The sequence below is a fragment of the Eubalaena glacialis genome, chromosome 5 (assembly GCF_028564815.1).
Source record: "Eubalaena glacialis isolate mEubGla1 chromosome 5, mEubGla1.1.hap2.+ XY, whole genome shotgun sequence".
Classification (NCBI taxonomy): domain Eukaryota; kingdom Metazoa; phylum Chordata; class Mammalia; order Artiodactyla; family Balaenidae; genus Eubalaena; species Eubalaena glacialis.
In genome coordinates this window covers 107,031,558-107,055,105 of record NC_083720.1, presented here as the reverse complement: position 1 = coordinate 107,055,105, position 23,548 = coordinate 107,031,558, and the positions used below count along the sequence as shown (strand labels likewise).

Sequence of the window (23,548 nt, the reverse complement as noted above, 5' to 3'; positions counted from 1 at the left end):
ACACGGGCTTAGTTGCTCCATGGCATGTGGGATCTTCCTGGACCAGAGATCGAACTCATGTCCCCTGCATTGGCAGGCGGATTCTTAACCACTGTGCCACCAGGGAAGTCCCCAAGCTCCTCATTTTTGAATAAAGGAGCTTTGGAACCAAAGAAGTAATTGATTAAGGGCATAGAACTTGTTGAGAGCAGAGTTAAGAAAGACCAGAACCTATATCTCATCATTCATGTGCTGGTGTTTTCATTTTGGAATATTGAATGGTAAATAAAAGAAACAGTTAAATATCCTATATGAGACATGCTAAATAACTCGAGGTTGGATTATAACCATTGAGTGAGGAAGCACTGTTTTTTATTTTGACTTAGAACATATCAATTCAGCTCTATACCACATTTATCTTCAAGTACTCCTAGAGAAATAACATGATTTTTTTTTCTTTTTTGCTCATATTTGGTTCTCCAAAAAGAGACATTGTGATCTATGATGTACAAATGAATACTGGACTAAAGCAGAAAGAATTAGGTTCTGAACCTGGCTCTGCCACTAAATAACTGTGTTGTCGTTGATTCTTTGCATAACTTTTCCAGGTCTCGGCTTCCTTACCAGTAAAATAAAAAAGCTGAACCAGATGGTCTGTAGAGACCAGTTTTGAATGACTCTGTATTCTGCTTTGAAGTTTGAATAGCAGATTTTATCTGTCTTAAATAAAGTGTTGTCATGTGTTCCAGTATGAAGCCATTGGCAAGAAATAAAGAGGTAAAGAGAATTAGTAGGAAATGAACAACTCATAAAAAACATTCTGAAAATAAACTGGGTTTTCTTTTTTTTTTCTTTCATCACAGGTATAATACTTCTCCACGTCTGCTTCAGGAAGAAAGTGCCTGCCACTCCTATTGTTTCTACGCAGGTTCATGCCAGCCCAGAACATAGAATCAGGTCAGTTTTAGGATTGTTTTGTCTGTTGAACAAGAAGCCAGGAACAGAATCATGATAATCTTTGCTGCATCGTTGCATTGTAACTGAACTGTGACTCAGAAGGGCTGGGTTTTATCCTTCTTTACCACTGATGGCTGGGTAAACTAGACAAACCTTCTTCCCTGGATGGCTTTTAGTTTTTTGCACCAAAAAAAAAAAAAAGGATATATTGGAATATATTTCAGTTTCAATTCTGGCTTTAAAGCATCATACTTTTATTGTAGACACCTACATAGAATAGAATCATGTTATTAAAGTTTTTCCTTTTTTTCCTGGAAAAATCTAGTTGTAAGCACAGGCTTTGGAACTCTTTATCGTATTATAGTAACTTTGAGTGACTAGTTTGAATAATGAACTATGTTGTGAGGCACTTGAGAGTACTATGGCTACCTAGTTGCCTGAGTTTTAGTATTTTACTTTGCTCTATTGTTACTGAAAAGTTTATTTTTAAACAACAGAAATTTATTTTCTCAACAATTCTAGAGGCTGGAAGTTCAAGATCAGGGTGCCAGTGTGGTTGGATTCTGGTACAAGCTCTCTTCTGACCTGTAGATGGTCACTGTCTAGCTTTGTCCTCACAAGGCAAAGAAAAGGAGAAAGAGAGGGAGATCTCCCTTTACCTCTTCTTATCATATCAGGTTAGGGCCCCACCCCTATGACCTCATTTAACCTTAATAGCCTACTAAAGACCCTATCTCCAGATACAGTCATGCTGAGGGTTAAGGCTTCAACATATGAATTTTGGGGGGACACATTTCAGTCCATAGTAGCCACCTAGTAGTAAAATTGCTGGGTTGTATGAAATCTGCACTTTCAACTTTTCTAGATATTTCCAAATTGATCTCTAAAGTGGTTGTAATAATTTACACACCCACTAGCAAGTATATAGGTGATGGGATTTTTTTTTTTTATATAAATCTGATTCTTTTTTTATTTTTAATTAATTAATTAATTAATTAATTATTTTTGGCTGTGTTGGGTCTTCGTTTCTGTGCGCGGGCTTTCTCTAGTTACGGCGAGCTGGAGCCACTCTTCATCGCGGTGAGCGGGCCTCTCACTGTGGCGGCCTCTCTTGTTGCGAAGCACAGGCTCCAGACGTGCAGGCTCAGTAGTTGTGGCTCACGGGCTTTGTTGCTCCACGGCATGTGGGATCTTCCCAGACCAGGGCTCAAACCCGTGTCCCCTGCATTGGCAGGCAGACTCTCAACCACTGCGCCACCAGGGAAGCCCCAATGATGGGATTTTTTTAACTAGAAGAACTAAAAAATCCCAAATGGAAGATAGAGGGTATAGTCTTTTCAAATTGCAACTTCTTTTTCCTATTCCACCAATGTCTGGAAAGTCTTCCAAATAGCTGTTTAAACCTTGGCTTCTGTCAATCAGTTCATTTGTTTGTAGCCATGGTACTACATGGAGTGCTCTGTTCTCCTCTTTTTTTTTTTTTTTTTTTTTGAATTACTAGTCATTCGATAATGTTCTTCAGCTGTAGAGAGGGTATCTTTTTTGACCATGTTAGTTCTCTATTGATTGCATGTGACTCAGTTCAAATTAGCTTAAGCAGAAAGGGGAAGTTTATCAGACTTTTGGGCACACCAAAGGATCCAGGGCAGAAATGCAGCTGGGCTGTACACGGAGAACCCAGGAATCAAATGTAGTCAGGTCTCTCTCAAGCTCTCAGCGGCATGCCTCTCCTGTGCATCTGTCTCACTCTCTTTGGCTTTCTCCATGTTTCCATTCTTTGTCATGGGAAGCGTGGTTGCCACCACTGCCCATGATTTATATCTTGTAATTCAGACTCCCAGAGAAAGGCTAACTCTTAAGTACCTAATCCCAAATATTCCAGAAAAAAACTCTGATTCCCTGGACAAGTTTGCAGTGGCTGTCTTGCCATCTTTGTTTCAAGGCCTGTTCTCTGAAAAGGATCTGACTTATTCCTAGTAAAATGCAGATGACCAATAATATAGTATTACTCCTTCCAGGTGTATTTGTTAAGCTAAAGGTGTTTTTCTAAATGTTAAGCTAAAGCTGTTTTTCCAAACTGTGTGGAAGTGAAATCCTGTGTTCTGGTATATAAAAATGATTAACCTAGATGCAAGAAAAGTATTAGGAATTGAAAGGTAGTGTTTTAGGGTTCAGGGAGTGGAAGAAAATGAGTAACTCTGTAGGTAGAGGAGGAGGGCAGATAGTCAAATATATACTTCTAAGGTAGCAGTGTTACAAAGATTGAATACAGCAAGTAAAAGAAAAGCCTTTCTATTTGCCTTTTTGAGAAAAGATTTGAAGGTAGGAGAAAGGACCATTAGCCTTAGTCCCATCTCAACTACTAACTATGATTTTGGATAAATCACTTATTCTCTGTGTACCTCGGTTTACTAAATCCTGGCTCCTTATCAGCTGTGTCCTTAACTCCTGGACATCAGTTTCTTCATCTTAAAAATGGAATTGATGATAATGGTGCCTCAGAGGGTTCTTGTGAGGAATTAATATATGTTAAGTGTTCAAAACAGTTCCTGGCACATCAGCAGCAGCAGCGTCAATTTTTGAAATGAGTCAATTAGATTATATGATTGCAGGAGTCCCAGCTAACTTAAAAAAAAAAAAATCTGTGGTCTAAGATTTTCTGATACGACCTTATGTCTTTTTTCAGAATATAGACTTAGAAGCTTTGGCCATCTACTTGAGTCCTGCATTGAGGCTAATTTTGGTATTGCCAATAAAAGTCATTTTGAATTCAGTGTATGTATTAGTTCTTTTTGCTACATGTATTAATTTGTTAAGGTTGTCACAACAAATTACCACAAACTGAGTGGCTTAAACAGCAGAAATTTATTGTCTCACAGTCTGGAGACTAGAAGTCTGAAATCAAAGTGTCAGCAGGATTGGTTGCTTCTGAGATCTATGAGGGAAGGATCTGTTCCAGGCCTCTTTCCTTGACCTATAGATGGCCACCTTTTCTCCATAGCTCTTCGCATTGTCTTCCCTTTATGTGTGTCTGTCTCTTTGTTCAAATTTCTCCTTTTGATAAGGATACCAGTCATATTGGATTAGGGCCCACCCTAATGAGCTCAGTTTAACTTGATTACCCCTGTAAAGGTCATGTCTTCAAATAAGGTCACATTCTGAGGTGCTGGGGGTTAGGACTTAAACATATGAATTTTGAGCAGGACACAGTTCAAGCCATAGCACTACATAACAGATTACCCCAAAAGTTAGTGACTTAAAACAACAAACATTATTTCACAGTTCTTGTGGTCAAGAATCTGGGTGCCGTTTGCTGGGTCCTCTGGCTCAGGGTCTCTTGCAAAGCTGCATTTGACACGTCCACCAGGGCTGGTCTCATCTGAAAATCCTAGAGGAGGATCTGCCTGCAGTTCACTCACATGCTTGTTGGCAGTACTTAGTTCCTTACTGGTTGTCGGGCCGAAGGCCCCAGTTCCTCATGTTGGCTGTTTGCCAGCAGCCTACTAGTTCTTGCTGTGTGAGCCTTTGGTTTTTGTAGTGTAGTCTTGGAAGTGGCAACCCATCACTTTTTCCCTATTCCATTCACTAGGAGTGAGTCATTAGGTCCAGTCCACACTTACACAGGGATGTGTATCCCAGGAGGGGAGGTTATTGGAAGCCATTTTGAAGCTCCCTGCAGTAGACTATAAGAATGAAGAAAGAAGAAAATATGCTAAGTGGAAAAATACATAAATTATTTAATATTCAGGAAGCTTTAGTCTTAAACTCTAAGCAGAAGTTTATCACTTTTGTGCCATATAGCTTTGTAATCAGAAAGTACCCCCTCACCCTTAAAAAAAGGAAAAATGTAACTCTTATCATTTCCTTTTTCTTTTTTTTTTAAAACAAAGAGGAGTCAATTTTGTTCCATTTCATCAAATTTGTTATTTTTTTAATCCTATGTAGAATTCTTCAAGTGGTACCTGACTTTTCACTTTGCTGAGTGAAACCTGCTATTTCTCATAAAATATCCAAAGGCTGACCCTCATTTCCCTAAAATATTTAAGAGCAAGAGGTCATAGGTTATTAAGAGTACTTTAATTTTATTAGCTTTTCTGTGGTCACTTTCTACAACTAAGTTATAAAGTGTGAGAAATTATCAGACATTTGTGAAGATATTTAGTATACCAAATTGGCTAAGGGAAATGCCCAATTACAGTTACTTTTACAGAATATAGTGGCACAATCATGTATACTTCATTTACCAGCTAGCAGTTCTCAATATTTATATTGATGAAAAGGTAATTGGAAGGTATTATTATGGATTCATTTTTGTAATCTTTGTTTTGGAAGACAGTATAGTTGTGTTTCTGGAAGCAAGATTTGACCTAGTTGGCATTATCTGTATAAGTTAATCTAAGGGGTGTGTGTGTGTGTGTGTGTGTGTGTGTGTGTGTGTGTGTGTTTAGCACATGGAATAACAGTGTTTTAGTAAATTTAGTCTAAGAAAATCTCAAATTCATTGAGAAAAGATTGTCTTAACTCCATTAGGGTAGACTGAGCATGTACTTCTAAAGCATCTGATTACATGACTGAATTTTATAAGGAGTTTTAAAATTATAATTATTTGTGAATTACTATAAATATAGATCATACATTTTAGTTTAGTTATTATTAGAAATGAGACTTATTTTTAAATCTCAGTAGGTTTGGAAGTCAAAGTCCTCTCATGCTGTACAGAAATTAAATGAGTATAAATTCAATAAGATTTCTATGTGATATCCCTTTTTACTTGTTAGGGGGATGTAGTTTAATAGAAACCATACAAATTTTTGATTTAAAACTTCCTTTTGATACACATAGAGTGGACTGGGGAATTCATTCTTATAGTTGAACAAATGGTAATGTTTTTTCTTAGAAAAAAAGCACTGTTGCATTGATATGGCAAAGAGGAAGTTTTAAACTTAAGCTCTTAGTATTTTGCATTACGAGGATATTGAGCTAAGAGTTTTGTTTATAATTTACTCCCTTGTTTGAAAACTTCTGGGAATAGATTTATGACTAGATTTTGGGCTTTAGACTCTATATGAGAAAAATAGTATAGCATTTTTTGTGGTTTAGAAAACTATTACCCACAAATGAAAGTCTGTAGAATGTATTCTTTCTAGAAACATATATTAAGAGAGTTTAAAAGGTTCAAAGAAGGGAACTCAGTGCAGTGTAAAAAGTGCAGATGTACTTAATGTGAAGCTTAAATTACAAGATTTAAAAGGTTTTTATAATCAGAAAAAATAAGTTGAAAAGTAAAGTAGCACTACAAATTGGAGAATTGAGATTTAAAAATTTAATGCAGTTTTTCTTTATTTTAAGAAATAATACTTAAAGTTTGGGACTTAAAAATATGAATCATTTTAATCATACTTTAACCCATGTTGTGAAACATTTTTTCTTTTTTTTTTTCCCTTAGACTTTTGGTTTATTGTCTAGAGCTTACCGTTTCTATGACTATATCATTGAGTTGATTTTGATCCTGAATATCGCTTATTTGGCTCTTGTTTTGAGGTCAAATTATGCATCAGTCTTTATTGACAATATGTTAAAAAATTGTATAAAATATTAAAAGTAGATATAAGAGGGGATAACTGCAGTGTGTAATATGTATTAAGATTCAGTTTCCAAACTTAGTCGTACTTCCTGGTTTAACTGTTGGTGTCATTGCTTACAGCTGTTTGCCCTAGTATAAATTTCTTAATTTCTTATGTCCTCATCTGTTAGATGGGTTTACTGATAGTATTTAATGGAAGCTCATAAGGGTTAAATGAGATGATGCTTGTAAAGTGCTTAATATTGTGTCTGGCACATAGTAAGTAAAAGCTAAATTCATGTTAGCTGCCATTTCTTGTTACAAGCATCGGCCTTAAGTCATTTTTACTTATGTTTTTGAAGGATAGAATATAAGCAAACTGATATCCTGTTAATGATAATATATAGCCCTTAGTATTCGGTTGATTGATTACATATGTTATTAGCATATAGACTTTATTTTTGGAAAGTAGAATAGAGTTTACATAAAAGGTTATGAGTTTAGAGCCATCACCAAAATTATTGACTTAAAAGGGGGGAGAAAAAGGGAATGGAGGAGGTAAGTTTGCTGTTTTTGCTGTAAGTCTGAGGAGAGATTTTGTAGTCACTAACAACATCTTTTTAAAAAAATTGGAAACACTAGAATGTCAGCTTTTCATTTTCATTTTCTTTTTAAACTTTAACTGCTAGCCACTCTGTTCCGGTTTTTGTTTTGTTTTGACCTGGGGAAAAGGAGTGGGAGAAGGCGTGCCTGTTTTTTCCTAGTCTTACAAAGGATATAATATCCTTTTGGTCTTGTGTTCCCCGTGGTAGGAATGTCCCTTGCGCCTCAGTTTTATGAAGACCTCTACTAAAAGGCATCTTTAAGTATATTAATCTGGTTGTGAGATGACTGTGGCTGCTTCGTAGCATCCTAAGAAAGCTAAACTCCTCCGTTTAGAAAAAGGATCTATGCCTAAGTTGGGGGAAATAGGGAATTTAGGAGGAAGTTTCTGGCTCAGGTACATTTGCTCCTAATTTGGTCAGACATCAGCTCTATCTTTGCCTGAGGACATTTTTGTTGTGTGTGTGCTTTATATAAATGAAAACAAAGATGACCGCTGCTCTCCTAAGAGCTTGTAAATGGAAAGTGTTATACAACATACATGATATAGAAGGAAAGGGAATGGGGGAGGGGGATTCTGAAATATAAGTAAGCTCTCAAGCTGTTTTATTATCTTCTTTGTGTGTAGTCGGGGAGGAGCTTTAAAAAGCCTAACTTAGAATCATATTTTGAAAGTAAAGATTCAGTATTTCTTGACTGAATGAAGGATTGTCGTGAATATGTCTATATGCTGAAGTAGAAGGTGAGTTAAAGAATTATTTGATTTCAAAATGTGTAGGGAAGGAAGTACAGGTCGTTTTAATTTAAGTTGATTTAATTTTTTGCTTTTTAATTTTTTACATAATCATTTTGGGTCTTTAAGTAAAGATTAGGATATTTTGGTTCTTTCCTCTTCCAGATAGCTGAAATTATTTGTAATAGTCTGTTCTCTCTTCCTTCCACCTTCCTTCCCTTCCCTTCCTTGTTTCCTTCCACATAGTTTTTGACCTTTCAGTTGGTTCTTTTATATTTGGTCTTAACCACATGTTTTGTAGGAAGCAAATCACGTAGCATGTGTTCATGATGCAAGAATTGTTTTTCTCCTTATGGTATCCCTAGCTCTTTCTTAACTGTATCATTGCCTAGTCCAAAAAACCCCACAGGAGTGAATTTTTGTAGTTACCTCTGAACCAATCAGAATTCATACTTTATGAGAGCAGTTACTATTTGGTTTATTTTTTAAATCTTTTATAATTAAAAAAAATCTTTTGAAGATTTTTACCTTCCTCTAACATCAGTAGATTATCCTGTGCTTTGCTGTATCTAAGTGGGCGTTCAGGAAAAAGGGCTTCCTTTTTCGGCCAGAGTTTGTTGAAGGAAAGCTTTTATAAAACTTTATCAGAAGGCAAGCTATATCCCTCATGAAAGAATAACTCTTAGTTTATTGTTGCAGAAGCCCTACTAAAGAAATTGTAGGGTTTTTTTAAATGTGGGCTTATCTTTATCTGCCCTGTTTTTTGAATCATAGATTTTTAAGTTTTTCATTTCCTAAGCCTGCTAAAGAATGGCCTTGTTCAAGAAATTCAGTTTTATATGTCACAGATATATGAAATATACCTCCTTCCATGAATAATAATAAAAATAAATACTATTAATAACAATGAACATTTATTGTTTCTTAGGGTTTTTGCATGTATTACATCATTTATTCTTCATAACAATCCTATGAAATTGGTTCTATTATAGTAATTTTGTATGTTAGAAACAGGCAGAAGTAACTTGCCCAAGGTTACAGGATTAGGAAATGGCAAAACCAGGATTCAAACGTAGGAGTCTGGCTCCAGGGTTCAGGCATTCACCTGCTCATCTATCCTGCCTCTCTTATACATGAAGAAAGACATCACTTATTTCTTTTCCCTAAAAGAATGTGAAGCATTCTTATTATATTCGAATTTATATTTGAGACAGTAGCCTGTGAATGTTCATTGTATCAAACATGGGCCTCTAATATTTTATTCTATTGCTGAGAAAAGTAATAAAAAATGTTTAGAGCAGAATGATTTGTTCTGTCTTCTCAGGTGACCTTGTGTAAAGTTAATATACTGTATCGGGGAAGAATCTATTGATTTATAAGTAATTGAATCCTAGGCTTTGCTGTGTCCTAACCATATTTTTGATATTTAGTATGCTAATTTTACTTGTTTATTTCCTTTGTAAGTTTTGTACCTACATAGATGGCCATATTTACCTTTTTTCCAAAAAAAATAGTATTTTGAGAACAATTACCCATTACCAGATACTATACAACTCAAGTACAGGAAGTATAGCCAGGCTTCCAGGGAACTGAATATTTTTAGGTGTTTATTCTCTACTTCTTTTTCTGGAGTTGCCTGTACTCTTGTTTTTGTTTCTCTTTGCCAAGTGGTTTGCTCTGCTTTCTTAATCAGCGTACAGTGGTCAGTTGTGGGTGTTAGGTTCAGCTAGCTCTCAGCCCCCATAGCTAATTATCTTGGTTCTCATATTCTAAATTCTAACTTGCTAAGGGAGAGAATCCATTTGTCTCACGTTATGAAGGATGTCCAGCATTGTTCAGTCAGCGGTTATTGGAAGGACTCAGTTATGTGTTCACAATAGTGTTGCCTTTTCAGTGAGTGGGGAAAGGACAGATTCTCTAAGGGCTTGTGTGTAGGAAGAAAATAAATATCTTTAGTAACTGAAGCTAACCATTATCCATGAAAAAGTGTTTGAGCTTTTAAGTTTCGATACATTTCAAGGTTATTGATTTGAGTTACCTCTTTGCTTTTTCTTACCTTTGTAAGTGTAGGGATTTTGTGGCAAACTTATTTTCCACAGCTCACAGTTTATGAGTCTGGAATGGGGAATTTTAAGTCTAATGGTGGAAAATGGTCTGCTAATTAAATGAATGAATTTTTCAGTCATATCTTATAACAATTTTGAAGAAGCATAGGTGCTTAAAAAATTTAAAGTGTTATCTTTGACTTGTATTCCAGCAGAAAGAAAAAAAAAGTGGTGGCCTTAGCCATTCTTTTTACATTTTCTTTCGGTTTATTATACTCCTTTCTGCATGGTTTGCCTAAGAGCTGGGCCTCTGAGAGTGGTTGGGCCTTTTAAGAATAAGAAAGTATCTATCACAGAATTAACAGAAAGGAGAAGAACATATATGAGATTGTGTAAGGTATATGCAAATAATTCACAGATTTTATAAAAAAATACAGTTTGATCCCTTACCATTTGTTTACCTTGGTGTATGACGTTCTAATGGAGACTGTAAACTCCATGGTTTAAGGAAAGATTTGTGTAGTACAACCATAAATTTTCATCTTTGGTAACAAGGGAAAATTACATGGTTTTATGTTTAAAGTATTAATATAAAATACATTTGTTTTTAGAGGAAAAAGAAAGCATTATAATTTTGCATATCCCTCTAACTCACAACCTGGCTAGAGTGGTAACCCATTCTAATATTTAGCACTTAGCCCTTTGTAGACCAGTGGGAAGTTTCTTATTTCTGCTCTAACAAAAATACTAGAAATCTAAAAACAAGGGGAGACTGCCTAATGGTTTTATCCCCCTCCTTTTAAACCAAACTTTGAATTTCGAAATTTTCAAACATACAGAAAATCTCAATGAATAATACAGTGTACATCCAAATACCTTCAACCTTGATTTGACAACTACCAGTGTTTTGCCACATGCATTCTCATTGTGTTTATATACATTTCAGGGAGGAGGTGTGGCATCACTGAACCATTTGAAAGTAATTTGAACCATCATGACACTTCACTTGTAAATACTTCAGCATGTACCTCCTAGAAATAAGGACATTCTTCTCTGTGACTGCTGTATCATTATCATATATTAGAAAATAACAATAATTCCATACTGTCATGTTTAAGTCTAGTCCATATCCAAATTTTCCAGTTGTCCCCAAGTTTTCTTTTATAGCTTTTTTCACACAACGATAAGGTCTACTCATTACATTTGCTTATGTCTTTTTACTCTTTTAAAATCTAGATTAGTTTCCCCTATCCTTTTTCTCTTTCTCTATTTTTTTTTTTTAATGATAGGGACCTTTTGAAGAGAGTCCAGAACAAATTTGTTAGAGAAAACCACGTTCTGCATTTGTTTCTTCCTTGTAATGTTGGAAAATATTCCTGTCACAGGAGCAGGAAGCTACATGAGATATATGAGAAAAATCTCTAGGGAAACTAAATAGTGACTGGAAGTAGTTATTACTGGGTTGAGGTTAATAAATGAGAATAATTAAGAAAGGTTTCTTTCAGGTTAATGGAGCAGAAGTTGGGATAAGAAAGATGTTAAAGGGAATGCATATGGTACTGAGGTGAGGGATAGTATCAGGTAGTTACTTGGTAAAAAGAGGAGAGGGTTGGGGAATCACAGTCCTCAGCACCTAGAGGGTTAGGTGTTCAATTCCGTGTTGAGTGGTTGAACAAGCGAAGAAGTCTTTGAATTTTCTGCCCAGGTGAGCCCAGGTCAGCTTAACTGCTGTTGGAAAAGCAAAGAAGTTTGTGTGCATTAGACCTTTTGTATGTTATGAGGTTTTGTATGAAAGTACAGGTGTCATATTAATGGGTACTGCTTCTTGGAAATTTTCAGGGGAAAATATGGAGGCATGATTTTGTACATTGGCTATATCTGTATGTTTTAGAATGATTGTATAGGTACTAAAGTGGGAAGTGCCAGGTACTATAGTGAAAAGAATTTCAGCATTAGAAATCTTAGGTTGAGATCTTGTTTACCACATACTAGCTAAGCAGTCTTGTTTGAGTACCTCAGCCTCTGTTTCCTCCTTTGTGATGATGAAGCGGCATAGTGTAAGGGAAAGAACAGGCTTTGGAGTTAGGCAGACCTGTTTCTCAAGCAGCCCAGTTCTTCTGGTTACTACCATGTGACCTTGGGCTACTTCTCTTATTCATAATATTCTCTTTGGTAGAAATGGGATTGATAATATCAATTTCATATGATTATTGTTAGAATTAAAGAGATAATGCATGTAAAATGCTGAATGTGGAGCCTGGCATATGGTAAATACTTGACACATGTTGCTATTCTTCCCACAGGATTATTGCCAGGATCCTGTTAGATGGTCAAATAAATGTGAAATCTCTTTGTGCAGAATTAAGTCCTTTACAGGAAACTTAGCCAGTGCCTAGGAAATAGGATATGGATATGACATTTAGTTATTTTCATTTATTTTTACATTGAAGAAATCTCTGCAATGATGGTTTCCTAAGAAATATTCTGTAAATGCTATAAAATAACATTAATGGAATCTGCCTTTTAAGAAAATAGAATAAGTGTAAAAATCTTGTAATTATTTATGCTTTTGTATGTTGTAAAATGATTCATTGATCTCTCAGGTCTGTGAGCTAAAATCAGTGGGGCTAGGTATTTATAGCCTGAATGCTTTTGATGTACCTTGCAAGAATTTGTTTTATTTTCAAAATTTTTTATAAAAGAACAAAAATAAGCTGATTAAAATTTTGCAGTTTGGTAGGAAAAATAGTATCTCACTCATAGAGTTAAGGACTATTAATCTGTTATCCAATGGGAATTTTTATTTTTGATAGGTTGATACATGGTGTATGGAACCAACTGCTAAGAGTATCTATCATTAGCATTACAGATTGGTAAGGACTTCATTAAGAATCTGATGATCTTTTCACCAAAAGACTAAGGTGATTTTCCCTTCCCCCATTATTTATAAAATCTAAAGAGGTACACAAACTACCTTTGTAAGTTCAAAGATCTCTAAGCATGTTTCCCAGTGGAATAGAAGATAGGTCAAACACTTTCGCGTTTAGCTATCATTTAATTCTTTAAGCAATATGTATGGAGAGTAAATTAAACAACTTTGTGGCATATAAAAGTTTTTGCTGTACTATTGGCCAGTATATTTACATGCTTAGACCTATAGAAATGCAAGCAAAAGAGCCCATCTGTCAACTGAATTGACCTTTGGTATTACCTCTCTGTCTCTGTCTCTCTCTCCCCCCCCCCACCATCCCACCCCCTCCACACGCACGCACGCAACTGCACGCACAGTTAAGATTTTTATTTTTTTAATTTTTTTTTTATTATTTTTTTTTACCGTACCACACGGCTTCTGGGATCTTAGTTCCCTGACCAGGGATCGAACCCACGCCCTCTGCATCGGAAGCGCGGATTCTTAACCACTGGGTCTCCAGGGAAGTCCCAAGATTTTTAAATTAAAGTTTGAAGGACAAATGTTACTTGTTACTGAAAGACTAAATGAGGTGATGAAAACAAAATTTTTGTGGGGAGAGGAGACCATGCCGAGACTTATTTAATCTTCAGTACTTCTATTTAGTTTGTTTTCTTCCTTCTTGATTTTGTTTTCACTGCCTAAAAGAACAGTTTCATAAAAATGTTCCAATTCTAGGGAAAGAGGATGATAATTTCTATAAACTGGAAAAGAGCTATAAGAAGTAAGATTTTTGCCCTGAGGAACTAAATCGTTTAATGAACTCTTTAATATATATTTGCCATCTGTTGTTTTTTATATTCTTCGTACAAAATATAAAGAAATTTTATTTATAAAATAAAATGTTTTATTTATCTTTATTGTGCAGCTTAAAGTGCCACATGAAAGTTATTTGAATCTATTACTGATATCTAAAATCTACAATATGGGTACAAAAGTGGGATCCTAGAATTGAGATATAAATATATATTTCATAGCTTTTGTATATAAAATATACATATATATTATATATGTATATAGTTTTATATAGTATATGGGTCTATATTGATGCCTTGAACTGAGAAATGAAAAAGAGTCTACAAAGTGAGAGCAGTAGAAACATGACTCCATATTTGCTTATACTTTTCAGTGCTTATAGAATATACTTTGATTATGAATAATACTGCTCTCAAGTAACTTCTGATAAAATGTCAACTGTTCATAAAGAACATAGAATTTCATAAAGGAATTGTTCCATTAGGAACAATTAAGAGGGCTAGTTAATTCTCAAAAGGTTGACATCTTACCATGAGACAGATCTATTTTTTACCCTGAAATCCTAGAGAATAGACTTTTTTTTTCTTTTCCCTTTCTTTCTGTTACCTTCTCTATTTTTCCCTCCTCACTTTTCAATACTCGACCCTTCCTCCCTTCTATTCCCTACCTTTTCTTTCCATTCTTTCCTTTTAATGACCTCTTTTTCCAGAGGTCCCATCTCATGTTATTTGTGTGAAGCAGGCACTGAATATATTGCTCAATAGCAGTTGCTTTTGGATTGGGTCCAAGATGGCTCTGGCAGCTGTTTCATGACTAAGTTTACAATTATGTTAGACTAGCTCTTAAGGCTCTGGGCAATCATTTTTGCTTATTTGGATCTCAAGATCCAAAGCAGTGTATTTTATCAATATTGGGATTTTTAAGTTGACCCAGTGCATTCTTTCCTACCGATGTTCAGTACCAGTTGAGAAATGTAGGGAGTGACATGATCAGGTTTCATGTGGGGAAGGGCACTCTGTAGCGGTGGTTAGAGAGATTTAGAGCCAAGGCTGGAGAAAGAGTGATCATTAGTAGATTGTAACAGTAAATCAGAGGAGAAATGCTAAATGATTAGGACCTGAACCAGTTTGGTATGATTGGAGAAAACAGGACAAATATACAAGATAGTCCCTTAGGGTATGTCCCTTTGGGTGTGGGAGTTGAAAGAAAGGAAGGAAATGAATTGAAACCCTTGGGTGATCTAGGTTAACTGCCAAGTTTCTAGCTGGATGACTGGTTGACAGCGGTCCTGTTATGCTATGTAGAAATTATAGAAGAAAAAATAGAATTTAGTGGACTTCCCTGGGGGCGTAGTGGTTGAGAATCTGCCTGCCAATGCCGGGGACACGGGTTCGATCCCTGGTCTGGGAAGATCCCACATAATGCGGAGCAACTAAGCCCGTGCGCCACAACTACTGAGCCTGCGCTCTAGAGCCCACGTGCCACAACTACTGAAACCCGTGCGCCTAGAGCCCGTGCTCTGCAACAAGAGAAGCCACCACAATGAGAAGCCCGCACACCGCAACAAGAGTAGCCCCCCGCTCGCGGCAACTAGAGAAAGACGGCGCCCAGCAACAAAGACTCAACTCAGCCAAAAATAAATAAACAAATAAATAAAATTTAATTTAAAAAAATAGAATTTAGGGAGAAAAATAATGTGTTAGATTTTGAACATAATGATTTTAGGGGGAAATAATTTCAAACTTGCAGAAAAGTTACAAAAATAATATAAAGAACATCCATGTACCCTCACTCCAGATTCACCTATTGTTAACCATTTGTCCTCAAATGCTTTATTATTCACTTTGTAAATGAATGTTTCTGTGTATATATTTATAAATACATATATGCATGTATGTGTATTCTTTTAATTGGACTATTTGAGAGTTACATTGACTATATCATAGCCCTTTTAGTCCTAAATACCTTAGTGTGAATTTCCCAAGAATAAGGATAATCTCTTGCATAAAGTCTAAAAAATCAGTGGATTTAACGTTGTTACGTTACTTTTATCTAATCTACCATTTTCCAATTTTGTCAATTGATCAAATAAGTGTCCTTTTTAGCAAATTTCTTCCCCTTCAATACAGAATTTAGTCTATGATCTATTTTTGCATTTAAATGTCATGTCTTTAGTATCTTTTAATCTAGAATTATTCTTCAACCTTTCTTTGTCATTTATTATACTGGCATTTTAAAAGTATACAGTCATTCCCTTCCCTCCCTTTTTTTTTTAACAGTATATTCCTTATCTTTGGTTTATCTGATGTTTTCTCTTGATCAGATTCAGGTTATGCCTTCCTAGATGGAATATTACATAAAGGTTGTGTCTTTCTTAGCACATCTTATCTGGAGGTACACAATGTCCATCTGCTCTTTATTTGTGATACAAAATTTGACCACCTGTTTCATTGTCTGATTTCTCCACTGTGTTACTCTACTCCCTTACAACTAATAAGTAATCCGTGAGGAGATACTTTAAGACAATGAAAATATCCCACTCTTCATCAAAATTTCATCCGCTATATGTAGGATCCATTGATGATAGCTTGCTTAAACCATGGTTCTAAAATGATGGTTTTTTCTAACTCCAGAACTCCTACTTTTATCAGTCATTACTCAGCATCCTACTGTAATAAGAGCCCTTTTATTTATCTATATATATTATTAGTTATTAAACTCATGGATTCCTATTTTTTCCCTGATGATTAATAATTCATTACTGTCCTTAAATATTTTGGCCTTCAAATTATCTCAGATCTCACCAGTGGGACCCTCTTGTTTTCATGCTGCCTCCTTTCATTTTTCATGCCTCCATCACTTTTTTTTAATCACTTCATTATTTTCATCATTTATAAGACAACTCATTGTATATCTTCTCTGCCCAGCCTAGAGTCACTCATTTCTCCTAGAAGCCCTGGTCCCTTTGAGTGCGGAATGGGTAATGACAGAACCGAGATCTGGACACACAGTATGTACGTTGCTACTTGATGTCTTTACTTCTGAGCCCTGTGAGGGGACAGAGCTAGAAAATATGTCTTTATACGTACACACGTATGTATGTATATACACGTTTGCATGCATATGCTCATGGATGTATGTTTGAACCTGGATGTATATCTTAGAATATGAGTTCACACTGATTTCTCCAATTCTCCCTTGTTCTGTAGTGAGAACATGGGCTCCTAACAGTACCAACATTCTTACGCATTTGCTCTAAATGAGTATCACCTAAAGTAGTTTCAGAATTGTTTCATCTATACCACTACAAAAACAAAACAAAAGCAACAATCCATTTTTGTAGGTAAAAAAATTTATTGGTTTCTTGTTTATCCTTCTGATTTTTCTTTTGGTAATGAGCAGATATGTATGTTTTGTTTTTTTTTTTTAATAAATTTATTTTACTTATTTATTTTTGGCTGCATTGTGTCTTTGTTGATGCGCGCGGGCTTTCTCTAGTTGCGGCGAGCGGGGGCTACTCTTCGTTGTGGTGCGTGGGTTTCTCACTGCGGTGGCTTCTCTTGTTGCGGAGCACGGGCTCTAGGCATGCGGGCTCAGTAGTTGTGGCTTGCGGGCTCTACAGTGCAGGCTCAGTAGTTGTGGCACATGGGCTTCGTTGCTCCACAGCATGTGGGATCTTCTCGGACCAGGGCTCGAACCCGTGTCCCCTGCGTTGGCAGGCAGATTCTTAACCACTGCGCCACCAGGGAAGCCCTATGTTTTCTTATTTCACTTTTTCTAACACAAAAGGTAGCATACTGCCTATATAAGTACTTGGGCACGTAGTGATTTTCACTGAAAAATATACCCTGGGAATCGCTCCATATCAATTCATAGAGATTGCCATCATTTTTCTGTGTATGTATGCCAGTTTATTCATCCTGTCTTCTGTGTTTGGCTATCCAGGTAATATTTTGCAATTTTAGAGTGCTGCAGTGAAATAACCTTGTGCATATGTCTTTTTCTGTTGTTGGAGGTATATCTTCAGGATTAATATAGGAGCGGGTTTATTGGGTCAAAGGGTAAATGGATATGTATATAGTTTTACTAGATGTCACCAAATTCCCTTTCACTGGTGTTGTACTGTTTTGCATTCCCACCAGCAATGTATATGAGACTGCCTATTTTTCCACAGCCTTACCAAGAGAGTATATTGTCAAGCCTTTGAGTTTTGCCAATCTGAAGGGCAAAGAAATAGTATCTCAGTTTAGTTTTAATGTGTATTTTTCCTGTCAGTTGAGTTTATATCTTTCAGATCTGTAAGAGCCATATATAGATATATGGGGATATTTATACATGTCTTTTTCCATTTTTCGCTAGGATTTTTGGTCTTTTTTTCCTTCAGTTATTAAGGTCTTTGTATATTAGGGATATTAGCTCTTTACCTGTAATGTATATTTGGAAATATATCTCCCAGTGTTTTCATTTGTCTTTCGACTTTGCTTATGGTGTTTTTTTGCCATTCAAAGATTAAAAAAAAATTTTATATAGTCAAATTTATAATTGATTTCTTCTATTGCCCTGGCATTTTTGAGTTATAGTTAGAAAACATAATGCATTTGGTATATTTCACAGTGAAGGAATGAGGTAGTAATCTATACCAGAGAAACAGAGATAATTCTCTGTGCCCTGTTTCTCACTGACCCACAATTTTACATTTTAAAGCCTAAACCATAATAATCTGGTATTTCATACATAGAATATGCCAATATATTTATTTTACTTTTAACTTTTTATTACAGAAAATTTTAAACATCCATAAAATTAACACTTATATATACCTATCATGTAGCTTCAGTATTGCTTTTAAAGCTACTGGGCCAAATGATCTAGATTTATAGGTTTTCAGTTATTGTGAATTATCTTTGTAAAGAGGAAAGTTTGGACTAGCTTAGTAGGCGTTGGCCAACTGGCCTCCCAAGCTCTCTGGCCTCTTTTCAATGATCTCGACACCAGATCTGACCTCTTTCAGGCTTCTGTAACTCCACTAAATCCACAAATCTGAAGTGTATAGAAAAAAGGTGAGAAAGATAATAAGTCAGAGAGTAGTAATGTTGCCATGGATCAGTGGAGTAACTCAAGAGAGGTCCGCTTGATTGATTCATTAGAAGTTATATCTTTATTTCAGGTCAAAGTAAACACTGTTTACTGTGGACATATATATTTACATATATAGTGTATTTATGTTTTTCGTGGTTCAATGTTATTAGAGTAGAACCAGCAAACATCTTTTATCAGTGCATCTAAGAAGATAACCTACAGACATTTGCTACTAGAATCTAAACATAACACAGAAAACACTCAAAAATTCTAACTTGCTTAATGGAATTTTCTTTGTACTGCAATTATTTTAAACTGAAATTATATTGTTTTCATTTGATAGCCTCCATGGAAATTGTTTTATTAATTCAGTGTATTCATTTTCAGTTTATCAAGAGGCCATGATTAGTGTCAGAGAATGACTGGAGATCACAAAAGCTCTGGGATTTCTTCATTTCATTTTAGTTTAAGGGCCTGTATCCTATTTGGAACAACATTCTTGATACATCAAAACCCAGTTGAGTTACAGCTTTAGAGTTTTAGAATAGCTTTCTCTTCTCCTCAGGTAGAAGCCAGATAGTCACTTGCCAGTAATCATTTGCTGAGAATATCACTGTTCTTTTAAAAATACTTTAACAGAGGCAGGAAGGAAAATCAGTAAATTCTTCATCTAATGACTATAAATAATTTGCATAAGTAAAGTCCACATTTGGTTTCTTTTTTTCACTGAGGATAACAATGGTAGTGATCATGACAAGACAGAAAGCTTTCTGGCAAGAAGTGGATGAAGAGGACTGATAATAATCACAGGGGAATGTTGCTGCATGTGTCTGTATTCACTGTTTTTCCTCTGCCCATTTCTGTGAACTTGCCTCGATGGACTAAATGTTATCTTTTGCTTGTATTTTGCATTTCTTGACTTGTCCTTTTTGTCTTTCTGTTTTGCTTTAGTTTATGATGTTTTTCGTCCCTCTTCTAAAATTACAGCTTGTCCACAAAAAGGTGGTCTTCTTACCTAGCCAGCATGATGTTAAAACGTTTTTATGATTAATATCTACCCCCTAAATATATGACAAGGCTCTACTTTTGTGAATTAGGAACATCAAATGTAATTTCAAGATTAAGTTTATTTATTATGAAACATTCTTTATTAGTTTTTGGAAAATAGTAGCATTCCTTATTAGAAAATAGCATGTTAAGTGATTGGTTTTGTGCTGCTTGCCAAAAGCATGTAAGACCTTTTCTCCTAGTTTCTGTTAATTGAGGTTTGCACACTTAAAGTTTCTACTACCGGACTTCCCTGGTGGCGCAGTGGTTAAGAATCTGCCTGCCAGTGCAGGGGACATGGGTCCGAGCCCTGGTCTGGGAAGATCCCACATGCCGCGGAGCAACTAAGCCCATGCGCCACAACTACTGAGCCTGCGTGCCACAACTACTGAAGCCCGCACACCTAGAGCCTGTGCTCCGCAACAAGAGAAGCCACCACAATGAGAAGCCTGTGCACCGCAACGCAGAGTAGCCCCCCCTCGCCACAACTAGAGAAAGCTCACATGGAGCAACAAAGACCCAACGCAGCCAAAAATAAGTAAAATTAAGACTTTAAAATAATAAGTTTCTACTACCAAGAAATTATATAGTTTTGATTATTAAAAATTTACATGCACATATTTTTTCTTGGGAGTCCCATTTTTAAACAAGTTTAAAGAGAGAGTTGTCCATGTGGAAATAGAAACAAAGTAAAAATAGACAACTAAAGACTTCAAGCCGCAATGAACTTAGCTTTTATTTCCATGCAGTGTTTCTGAGTTTAGCTTGTCTTGAATGCCAAGTTCTTTCTATAAAAACAAAAATGTGTTTCTTTGGGTTAATTTATAAGCTTCTTTTTTAGTATGGCTAGTGGAGTTGGATGCTTGATATTAATGTTGGCTATATATCTTGAAGGTAGTACTGCATCAGTTTTTCTTAATTTGAAATTTTTGTTGTGATAGGCTTAGGTATAATTAAATTTTGCATTTCATGAATAATATTGAATCTTAAATGCTTTAATTTTTAAAAATTCTGGTAAAATACATAACCTAAAATTTACCATTTTAACCACTTTTAAGTGTACAATTAGGTGATATTATATATATTCCAAATGTTGTCTAACCATCACCACTATCTATTTCCAGAACTTTTTCATCATCCCAAACAGAAACTCTGTACCTATTAGGCAATAATTCCCCATTCTCCTTTCTCTTGGCACCTGGTAACCTCTATTTCTGTGTCTATGAATGTCCATATTCTAGATATTTTATGTAAGTGTGATCATACAAAATTTGTCCTTCTTTTTGTGTCTGACTTATTTCACTTAGTATGTTTTCAAGGTTCAATCCATGTTGTAGCATATATCAGAACCTTATTCCTTTTTATGACCCAGTAATCTTCCCCTGTATGTATATACCACATTTTGTTTATTCATTAATCTATTGACAGACACTTTGGTTATTCCCACCTTTTGCTATTGTGAAATCTGCTGCTATGAACGTTGGCTCACAAGTACCTGTTAGAGTCTCTGCTTTCAGTTCTTCTATACACACACACACACACACACACACACACACACACACACACACACACACACCCCCCTAGGAGTGGGATTGTTGAGTCATGTGGTAACTCTGTGGTTAATTTTTTGAGGAACTGCCATACTGTTTTCCATGGTGGCTGCACCATTTTACATTATCACCAGCACAACGCAAGAATTCTAATTTCTCCACATCTTTGCCAAAACCTGTTATTTTTTTATAATAGCCATCCTAGTGGATGTGAAGTAGTATCTCATTGTGGTTTTGATGGGCATTTTCTTGCTGACTAATGATTTTGAGCATTTTTTCATATGCTTATTGACTATACCTTCTTTGGTAAAATGCCTGTTTAAGTCCTATTTTTTTAATTGGGTTGTCTTTTTGATGTTCTTTATATATTCTGGATATTAAACCCTAGTCAGAGATGTGATTTGCAGATATTTCTCCTTTCTGTGGATTGTCTTTTCACTCTTTAGATAGTGCCATTTGATACACAGAAGTTTTTAACTTTGATGAAGTCAAATTTATTTGTTTTTCCTTTTGATGCCTGTGGTTTTGGTGTCATATTTAAGAAACCATTGCTAAATCCAAGGTCATGAAAAATTGCTCTTATGTTTTCTTGTAAGAATTTTATAGTTTTAGCTTTCAGATTAGGTCTGTGGTCCATTTCAAGTTTATTTTTGTATGTGGTGTAAGGTAAGAGTCCAACTTCATTTTTTTTGCATGTGGATTTCCAGTTTTCCCATCACTTTTTTTTGTTGTTTTTTAAGTCCTTTCCCTATTGAATGGTCTTGGCCCCCTTGTTCAAAATCAAATGGACATATATGTGAAAGTTTATTTTGGGGCTCTCTGTTCTATTCCATTGGTCTATATGTCCATACTTAGGCCAGAACAATGTTGTTTTGATTACTATATCAAATGTTTTATTTTTAACTGACTTATCATTCTTAATGTGTGCCTTTTAAAAGGTTTCTAATATATCTTTAAATTTTGCATTTAATAGTTTCATTTAATTGACATTACTCCAAAAAGAACTGTAAATATCAACTTTATAATGAGTTCTGGATTTAGGTTACCAGGAAAATTAATATTAAAGCAAGCAAATTTGGGGTTATTTAATTGATATTGCACTTTATTTGGAAATTAGAAGGAAAAGCATAAAGACAAAAAATGAAACGTTAGTTGTATTTGCTCACAGAAAGAATAAAAAGAATGGGAAAGACCAATTATTCACATAATCTATTAAGTGATCCTTTAATTTCATGTTAAATGTCACTTTTATTTTAGTTCTGGAAGTAATCTACTTAATGAAACTCTTCAGGAATTTCATAAAAGAAAATATTGGCATTTTGTAAGGAACATTTTCAATAAGGAACTCGTAATGACTCTTAATTATTAAGCCAGAACCAAATAACTGTTTATTAGGCTTTTTTTTTTATGTTACAAATATCCAACTTAATTTTGGTCCTTTCAGACTGCAACAAAGATTAGAAAACTTGAACATCAGCTGCTATTTTCCTTCTCTGTTGATATACAAATTTTATTTTCATCAGTTTTTTCAGAGTAGGTTTGTATCCCCTTCCCTTAAAAGAATATTCCCCCCAATATTTTAACTATAGTTCTTAAATAAATTATTTGGGATTTAGAACCATGAAGTAAAAATATTTTGTAACAAGAATACTGGGCTATACATTAAAAGCAAAAGCCTCTAAGAAAGTAAATTTAACCTCTTTAAAGTTTGTTATAAAGTAATTAATTCTGTCCCATACATTAAAAAGATACCCCTCTTCAATAACTCAATTGATTACTTTCACTTTTTTCTAATAGGTCTCACAATTTTTTAAAAGTTGTGTAATGGCCAGTCTTGTTCTATCTATATCCTCATACACTTATTCTACCCCTGAATTATTTTGAAACAAATCGCAAACATCATTTCATCAGTAAATATTTTAGTAGTTGTGTGCGTGTGTGTGTGTAGGAACAGACTGCTACTCTACAGTTTAGGTCAAATCCATTCAGTAAATAATTTTTGAATTTCTACTATGGTCAAGATGCAGTGGGGGATAGAAAAATGCTGAAGTCATCATCTCTGTCCTAGAGGAGCTTACTTTATAGCTTAGAGCCAGTTCCTAAGTTGAAAATTTATGGGCACTGAAGTCCTGAAGAATTTGAGTCCAGCCTTAGAAAAACTAAATAGAACTCTTGAGCCAAATTAGAACAGTGAGCTGTATTCTGACATACCTGACTCACATACTCAAGGAGAGGTAATGCCATATCCTTTTAGTCCTTTTATCGTAA

The 23,548-nt window shown here is 35.3% G+C and overlaps 1 protein-coding gene across 9 annotated transcripts in view; it reads left to right on the top strand.

Moving 5' to 3' along the window:
- The window catches only part of WDFY3 (WD repeat and FYVE domain containing 3), a 273,492-nt gene that overhangs the window by 38,920 nt on the left and 211,024 nt on the right, over positions 1–23,548 (top strand). For all 9 annotated transcript variants that reach the window (XM_061192466.1, XM_061192464.1, XM_061192461.1 and 6 more), the window contains exon 2: positions 843–936. The gene's annotated coding sequence lies outside the window, so the exon portion shown is untranslated. The remainder of the gene's footprint in view (positions 1–842; positions 937–23,548) is intronic.